At 30.6% G+C, this 9,157-nt stretch overlaps 1 protein-coding gene across 1 annotated transcript in view; it reads right to left on the minus strand.

Moving 5' to 3' along the window:
- The window catches only part of LOC147070994 (uncharacterized), a 101,585-nt gene extending 92,764 nt beyond the window's left edge, over positions 1–8,821 (minus strand). Inside the window, exon 1 of the mRNA XM_085949037.1 lies at positions 8,590–8,821. The gene's annotated coding sequence lies outside the window, so the exon portion shown is untranslated. The remainder of the gene's footprint in view (positions 1–8,589) is intronic.
- Positions 8,822–9,157: the final 336 nt, after the last annotated feature.

Raw genomic sequence — 9,157 nt, forward strand, 5'->3', positions numbered from 1 at the left:
ATAGACGACCACTTTACCAACTCAGCCACCATGGGTGTATTATTAGTTTTACTTATTACTTATAAGTACAATATATAATAAACGGTACTGAAATGATACCAATATCTCAGGATTATAGGTTAACCTATAATATCCATGTGTGAATTGTGGAATAAACACTAACTACTTATTTTTGTGTTTTATTTTAATTAACTACCTAATAAAATGTTTTCCTAATTCCAACCAATAAATAGCTGTTTTTATAGTTACCATTAAGTGCACTTCATAATATTAAGTACTTATAAAAATCATCAATTATTAATACTTACACGATAATATCTATATTACACAAGGAATTATAAATCTGGATCTTGGTAAAATAAGTGCCAATATCAAAATTTGCCAATACTAAGTTAAGTGTTGAAAAGTTCCTAAAAATGTTCAAAAATTGCTTTATTTTTTGGTCTTTTCCAAATTATTTACTTGTATTAAAAACAACATAAAAATCTATCGTGCATATTATTATTTATATTATCAATTAATGACTTTGAAAGGCATTAAAGAATCGTTTGTACTGGAAAAAATGACATATCGACATAACCACTTCTTTTACGAAGGTAAATAAATATAATATTATTTACTTTAATTTTGAAGAAAATAATGCTATTTTGGTAACGTATAATAATCATGTAAAATTATAACACTTAAACCATCGGAGTATATGGGAAAGACGGAAGAAAATAAGTAGGTAACTAAATTAGAAATAGTTTCATATTGTAATTATATGTATGTAGTTTCAACATTAAATTATTTAAAACCAATAAAGACATCTCATAAAATTCGTATTGAATCTAATTGGAACTGCAAACCAGCGCCACATGTTGTAGAATACGCATTCCACGGTGAAATGTATTCCACGGTGAAATGTTCAACGAAGAACTCGTCATTTGAATAAATGTTGCACGAACTCATGTTTCACGTACTGCGGCACACGAATAAGTGTTCTACGTTGAACTGTTTACGTACAAATTTCCGGATACGTAGAATGTGTTATTTTATCGTTCTAATTGTGTCACCTATCAAAACCTTTCACTTGAGATACGAGTCTAGGGAATCCAATCCCGAGCCAAAATTCTGATCCCGGGATTTCGGGATTACAATTTGACAATCCCGGGATTGGTTTTTTTTCCATTGGTTAATACAAAATTTTTATATTTACAAATAACATTGATAAAATCGGTCAAAAATAAATCTAGTATAATTTATACTATTTAAGACATTTATTGATAATATTGTATAGTACGTTCAATCTTGGAAATACATAAGTTTAATGGAGTAAATAATATTGTATTATAAATAATAGTGTGAATTTAATATGAGATTGCTGTTTCTGATAGTAAAGACTTAATGAATGGGTTAGCGAGATTTAAAATAGTAAAGCAAATCATGGTGTACTTATGGCATTTCCGCTTCATAAATCTAATTAGTCAGCCAAATATCAAACTGCCGTAAAACGTATGAGATCATGGTGGAATTACTGTGTTAATAGTGCGAAGCATTGTTTTTTCCAATCTTTTTCATTTTTATTAATTTATGTGAAAAAATAAAATGAATCGGCAACTTACAAAATCAAACTTCATTCAAACTCAGATTATTTCTAATGTAGTTATTTTTTATTAAAAGTATTTTTTCTGTTATATTTTCGTTTTTATGTTATTTTCCATAAAAATTGATAAAAAAAATCAATCCCGAAAGCTTCGGGATTGTGTTTATCAATCCCGGGATTCATAGGTATCGAAAATAGCTCGGAATCCCGGGATTGGAATCCCTAGATACGACTAACATTTGCGATTTGAACATTAAAACATGCATGTGATTAGATTTTGTAAATAAATTTAAATTTTCATACAGTAGAGAGTAGAACCTCGATATAACGGACAAAATATCCTGTCAAATGTGAAAATTGTTAAAAACATCATGTTAATGTTATGCATATGTACATATAAGTGTCACCGCTTGTAAACAATGTTCTGCGTGTCATATACTGAATGTAGCACTGACGTTTGCAACGCTGGCCGCTAATTCACAGAGCTGCACAGCAGTTTAATTTGTTAACTCAAAGTGAATGAATGTATTTATTACTCCATTCAATAAGTTTACGATTGTTAGAAGTAGATAGAGGTGACCTGAAAGTGAAATGGCAGATGTAAATATGATCTTGGAAGTGAAGATAGCGAGAAAGAAGAAACAACACGCCCAAAAACAAAGTTATCAGTGATAAGATCGCATCTCGATGATCTAACAATATTTATTTAGATACTATTTATTCATCAGAATATAATAAAATCCAACTAAATATATTACACACATTTTCTTAATTTTAGGGAGTTGATTATAAAAAATAGCACACTTAAAATGGAAACAAAACTTGATTCTTCTTTAAAATCAGGATTTCCGAAAGCAAGCGCGTCGACATCGAACATTAACGTCACTCCCAACGGGTGTGTGTAGCTAGATATATCATCGGAAGACGAATAAACAGAATTTTGTTTGTGTTTTTATATTACGGACTTTCGGCTTTAACGGACACCTCCTCACTCGCATTAGTCCGTTATAACGAGGTTCTACTATACTTTGTCAGTAGCAATGATTGGTTGCAAATATTTAATAACTGTTTGATATTTGAGGTATGCATGTTATAGATTATTCATATGTGAGCATTTCTCATTCTTCTCTTATTATTCTCGTACCAACCGTGCAGCGAAAAAATGTTGCAGCCAAAGTATGTAGTGTACACATTAGCCAAAAAATATGTTTTAATATTTTGTGTGAAAAACCAATTCTGGTTAAACACACATAATGGTGCAAACTAAAGGGAAAAATTGAAAACATTATAATTATTCTACATTCTAATTCTAGTACATAAAGCTTGCGATGTGAAGTCCGCCTCTAAGCTCGCGAGTTGTTTATCTTTATCTACCTATGTTGCTTTTATAATGCGTGTTTGCATCTAGCTAGCGCATGAATCCGCAGGTGACTCAAACGGCCAACAAATATTTCTCACAATAAAGAAACCCTTCCAAGAAGCACTCTCGATTGATACAGGTTTGTTAATGATAATTATCAATGAAAAAATAGAAATGACTATATTTAGTTTTATTATACAAAAAAATACTTTCTCAACTCCTAAATAGAGCTTATGGACCTCCACAGCGTCTCTGCTTGCTTGAAATTGTAGTATATCAATGCACGCAACCCACGGAACAAAAAACGAGCGTTCTGGGATCTACTTTACTATAGGCGCATTATATAATACATTAATTAATACAACCGAAACACCCATCATTCGGTTATTGAAACATAAAATAAACTAATAGTAAGTACATATTAATTTGCATTCGCCTCTATACTGAGGATCACGGTCTTCATGAGTAGTTTCAATTATGCACATGACTTTCCTCCGTCACCTTTACACTTGTTTGAGTTATTCTTCCTCTTTTTTCCGTTTGTGCTACCAATCATGACCGGTCTCTTCAACCTGGAGTGGTTCGATATCATTTTCAATTCACCCGTGAGTAGTATTGGTTGTTAAGTGGATTATCAGTGAAACACGTGTGAACACATTTAACTTCCGTTTATATGATTTGATTAAATAAACATATAATTCTCACTTGTATGCGTGACTGTGTTATCGGTGAGCCTTATATCGAGGCCTGCAATGGACTGAGTTGACCGGGACGCGTCACGTGTTTCACATAATAAATATTTAAATAATAAATATTACTACTCTGAAAGCGACACATATCGAATGTAAAAGCACCTCTTTGTAAACGCATCTGCATATGCTTCATAACTTTGCACTCCGGCTGTAGGATGAAAATGATGTAATATATCCTAACAATATTTTTAACATAATTATTTATCTATTTATGTACCTATTAGGTAGGTACTACTATATTAATACAAGTTAATATCATTTGATCTAATGCGAGTTAATCGGGCAAAGAGGCGTATCATTGTACTTAATAAAAAGTGCAAAGTTATAAAACGTAGGTATACTCTACTAAGGACTTTTGCGTTGACTGAGAAACTCGGATAGTTGTAGTCAAATAGCTCATGTTATAGGTTCTCACATAATACAGTGGGAAATTCTGTCACATTACTTACTCTTGCCTGACTCCTTACCCATAGGTTTATTTTATAATCTTTCTGTGTTATGCCCAATATGCATTTTACAATGCCTCGTTGTACTACTAGTCGTTTTTTTTAATTCTTCATACTCTAAGAGTAAGAGTAATCGAATACAAAATCGTCAAAAATATTACTATGAGGATTAGTATGAAAGTAAAGTATCCTGCGTAAACGATGGAGCCCAATGAAAAAAATGTATATTTTTTGACATAAATTACGTATTCGCATTGTACTCACATACGTACGTGATCAATTATTAGACAAATTTCGGTAATTATAAAATCCACCACTTCACGTTTTTCTCTATTCAGTGGCTATGTAGAATTTAAATCGATTCACATGCAAAACACAATATCTTCGGCCTACATTTTTAACAATTGCGTTTTTCCCGTAGCGCATAACTAAAGAGTGAACAAATGGGTTACATGCTGTGCATACAAAATAACTCTGATATCACAAATCGAATCGCCTAATGTAGTTTTTATGTTAACTTAATTTAATTATCGCCGGACTGCGGATTTTTTATTCACTTTATACGTTTATTTATACAATTAGAATATGCAGTAAAATCCTTTTGGAAATATATTTAACTTTTTAATATTAAGTAAAACTTCTTTTTGTATCCAATTACTATCATATATATATAAAACATATTATGATAGTAATATAATAGTATAAATTTAATATACAAATCAATTAAAATCCAGCGATGGAAAATATATAAATTTATTTTTATATGACTATGTGACATATAGCTGTGAATTCTTACATTTGGTTTCCACTCTAATGAAAAAAATGAAAAGGATTTTCGTCAAGATTTTATCCTAGCGAAATACTAAATCTATTATTATGTTAAAATGTAAAATCATCGATGGGAAAAGTCTTCATTTTTGATAAGCGCGTGGTGAAACAGCAATAATGTAAATTAGGAATCCTCTATAATTGCCTTATTACCACAATGGACAAACATGGCATTTTGTCGTGTGAAAATTCCGAAGCTTCCGAACTTTTTCGATTCATGCATGCAATCCTGTAACTTGCAAGATAATACATATTGTATATGTAACTATATTGTATTATTTTGTTATGGCTGCGATAATACGGACTGTCAGCAGTAAATCTATGCACCTATGCACGTGTATACGGTGTATTACATTCTATAATAATTATAAGGTATACCTAGAGTAACGATTGTTACATGACGTAGTTCTCAGACGTAATTATTGTATTGTGTAAATATGATTATCATACACGTACTTACCTGACATTGGTAATGGAAATTGGAAGGACAATATCTGTGTTCAACCTATCTTCAAAGCTTCCGGTATTGGTATTTTATACCATTTACGTGATAGTGAGTTTCGATATAAGTACGTTGTTTTCTGAATTACTTGGATGAAGGTCTAACTGAAAGTTAAATCTGATATAGAATCTGTACTATTATTCGTCTATCATAAGATGGATATCATATTGTACCTATTGTAAGTAAGTATAATTTTAATTTATTCATTGAAATAGTGTTTTGAATAAATTTTATTATAACTGTCACTATTCCAATAGAAATCTGCACAAAAAAAAAATCAAATATGCATCTTAAAAGAAAGCCTGTTTTTTGTATTAAATTTTAACCACTAGAATAATATTATGTATCATTTTATGAGTCAAAAAACTGTAAAGTATTGCAAATATTGTAAAACCGTATTTAAGTATGCAATGCAGCACACAAAAGGATTGAAACTCGATATGAATAAATAAATATTGACTTTTGGCCCGCCGTCAAAAGTGAAAACATGTTTTGAAAGTCATAACAGAAAATTTTGTCACATATCATTAAACTCATCGGAACAATATTCAAGCCTTAATCGGATAGAATATTGAATCATAACATTATGTACATGAAAGAAAGTGAATTTATTAATAATAATACATATTCATATTGTGTACACCACCATATACAATATTATATTTATGTTATTATTTATTATGATATGAATGCATAATATAATTATGATAACGGATATTTATCAATATTGTGTGATGAGTAGGCATTCTAATAATTTCTTTCTTAATGCTATTCACATTTAAAAAAAAATATAGAAAGCTGATGTTTCAATGAGCACTCTACTCAAGGAAATGTTTTACCACGCATACGTATCTGCATTTTCCCATGAATACATGACGCAATGTTGCCAATGTACTCACAGTTTTAACGTATAAAAAGGGGATTACGAGGATAAAAAAATCTATGGTTACAGCTTTCATTTATTAAAAATTTAGAACTCGAAATCTATATTCCATTATTATTCTTTTTTAACACTACAACAGACCATTATGTCAAATGACAGTAGTGTAGAGATAATAATAATATGTAAGTGAAACAATCAAAAAACCAGGCTTTGAGAAAATCACATATTATTATGTGACCTCACCGGGTCGAACTCAGAGCCCCCGAATGAATATATTTTATGTATCTAGATATGATCTAAATTTGTGAGAAAATATACATAGTTTTTAAATATATTTACAATTTATAAGTTACGGTGTGTTTAGTTCGATAGTGAAGTTTTAAAAAATACGCTTTTAAAACATTCACTGCTAAAAATATATTATACGAGTAAATTTATACACATGACATAACATTGCATCTACTGTGCATTAATATTATGATATAATAAAATATGACACGAGGGCTATTTAACTTGTGAATATTAGTTTAAGTTTGCGCAAGCAGTGGTACAGGACCGCCCCAAGTACTTTAAATAGTTTTAAATATACTGTGGATTGTGTATTATACTCGAGCACAACTTTGGACCATAGAAGTAACTGGGTTATCTGAAAAAAACGCATTTTTTTCAATAAATGATAAAAACGGAATTGTGCCTACTGCTTCACCTGTCCATCATCAATCGTTAATCTAATGAACAGTGGAATACAATCGTTACGCATTTCAATTTAAATTGAATGCGTATAAATCGTTTTTTTCGCTTAAATTATAAAAGTTACTCTCTTTTATAACAAGTTTACCAGTTTACGTCTCGATCCAAAATCTATCTAAATATTCCAAAATCAAATTATATTTTATTTCATCTAACTGTATCTACATTATACAATTCTAATTTCTTTTATTTTGTTAACTGTCAATTCATGGTGGAACTGCATTGTATTGTTGTTTTAATTTAATAAAACGCAATTTTTTTGTAGTACTTATTCCACTTTTAGTCAATAGATTAGGAAATGAAATTTGAAAAAACAAATTGAAAATGTCCCTCTGAGGCGGGCGAAACCGGTCCTAATCTATTGATCAAATGTGGAATAAGTACTTACTACAAAAAAAATGCGTTTTATTAAATTAAAACAACAATACATTTCTACAACAATAAATATACCTACGACTCTTTCGAAAATAATATCTCTTCGCATGCAACTTTGTAAATGAACATACATTATAATAATAACATTAATATAATATTACACGTGTATGATTATATTAAATTGATTTCTACAACAATATTGATCTTCAGAATGCATGCTAAAAACTAACTAATATTGATCGGTTATGTTAGGCTGCAGAGTGCAGACACACGGCATTGCAGTTGACGTGCATCGACGCAGGTCTTATTTGATTCCAATTAGAATCATCAATTAAATAAAATAAATCTAACCGGTGATTCTAATCGAATACAATAAATGGAATCAAATAAGACCCTGCGTCGATGCACGTCTACTGCAATGCAGTGTGTCTGCAGCCTTATGGTTTATGATTAGGTAAATACTTAGTTGTTTTTCTCATTTGTCTATGATTAAAAAATAAATCTATTAATATTGCGTTAGAAAAATTCATATCCGTTTGGGTAAATAATATTATACCATTTCTTATCTATGGTTTTGGATATTCTGAATATATTTCTAAAATATTTTTTGTGGGAAATACAAAATTTATCGTGTCAAATAAAGGTTGCTTGTGGCTAAGATCAACCACACTAATGGTGTTAATTAATGTGTAATAAAACAATGAATGTCGTGCCAAACCAGCAGCTAATCGGTCAAAATCGGTCCTTGGTCCTGACCGTTATTCAATTATATATTTCCGAGTAATACCTACCTATTCACTATTGTTTTAGAGTTGCTTACTATTAATATTATTCAATGGTTAAATTATTTGAAAAATTAATTTAAGTAATACCTACGTGGCAATTAACAATAGATACAAACTTAAATGTATATTTACAATAAAGAGTTAATAAATAATTCATACATAACTCAACGTTTCCATAATATGATGAGCCTCTCAATGTAATATAATGACGAATGAAAAGAAATTTTATTTTGAAAACGTTTTTCTAAACATTTCGGGATTAAACCGATATAATATCCTTCGTATAAAAATGCATGCACATGATTTAAAAAAATGGTAAGTACCTTTATTTTGTTATTTCCTTTCCAATTGCGGAAAACAGTCACCAGACCGATTAAAACTCACTTTCTTTTATTGATAAAGTTTTTATTTATTTTTCAAATTATGGTATTTAACCCACTGCACCGGACATTGTATCCATTTATTGTATTTCAATCAAAATAACATAGTTTTTATTTTTATTTTGACACTTCACATGAAAAACAAACGAATCGCGTTATTTTGAGTTTGACGTTTGGAGATCGTTCTTTTTTTTCAAAATCAGAATGTTGGTATTAAATTTATTATTCCGTTTGCTTATGTTTGGAACATTGGACGTTTCTCGGGCAATAGTAATTACGTTCGGAGAGTGCGCGCGCACGTTCCTTTTTCGAATTATAAGTTCGGTTGTTCACACCGCGGGATTCGGAACACGTTTGAAGCATTGAAGCTGTATCGCTGTGAAAGAGGATAGCTCTCTCCAATTGTCAAGTGCAATGCAAGTCGATCGGTTTGTTCGGTAGCGGGAGGTAAACGGAGGAGGGGCAGCAAGACTAGCAAGTAGCAACATTAACACGCGAACAGCAACTGAAT

This window comes from Rhyacophila brunnea, unplaced genomic scaffold (assembly GCF_057557595.1).
Source record: "Rhyacophila brunnea isolate RB1 unplaced genomic scaffold, BYU_Rbru_1.0 scaffold_21, whole genome shotgun sequence".
NCBI classification, from domain to species: Eukaryota; Metazoa; Arthropoda; class Insecta; order Trichoptera; family Rhyacophilidae; genus Rhyacophila; species Rhyacophila brunnea.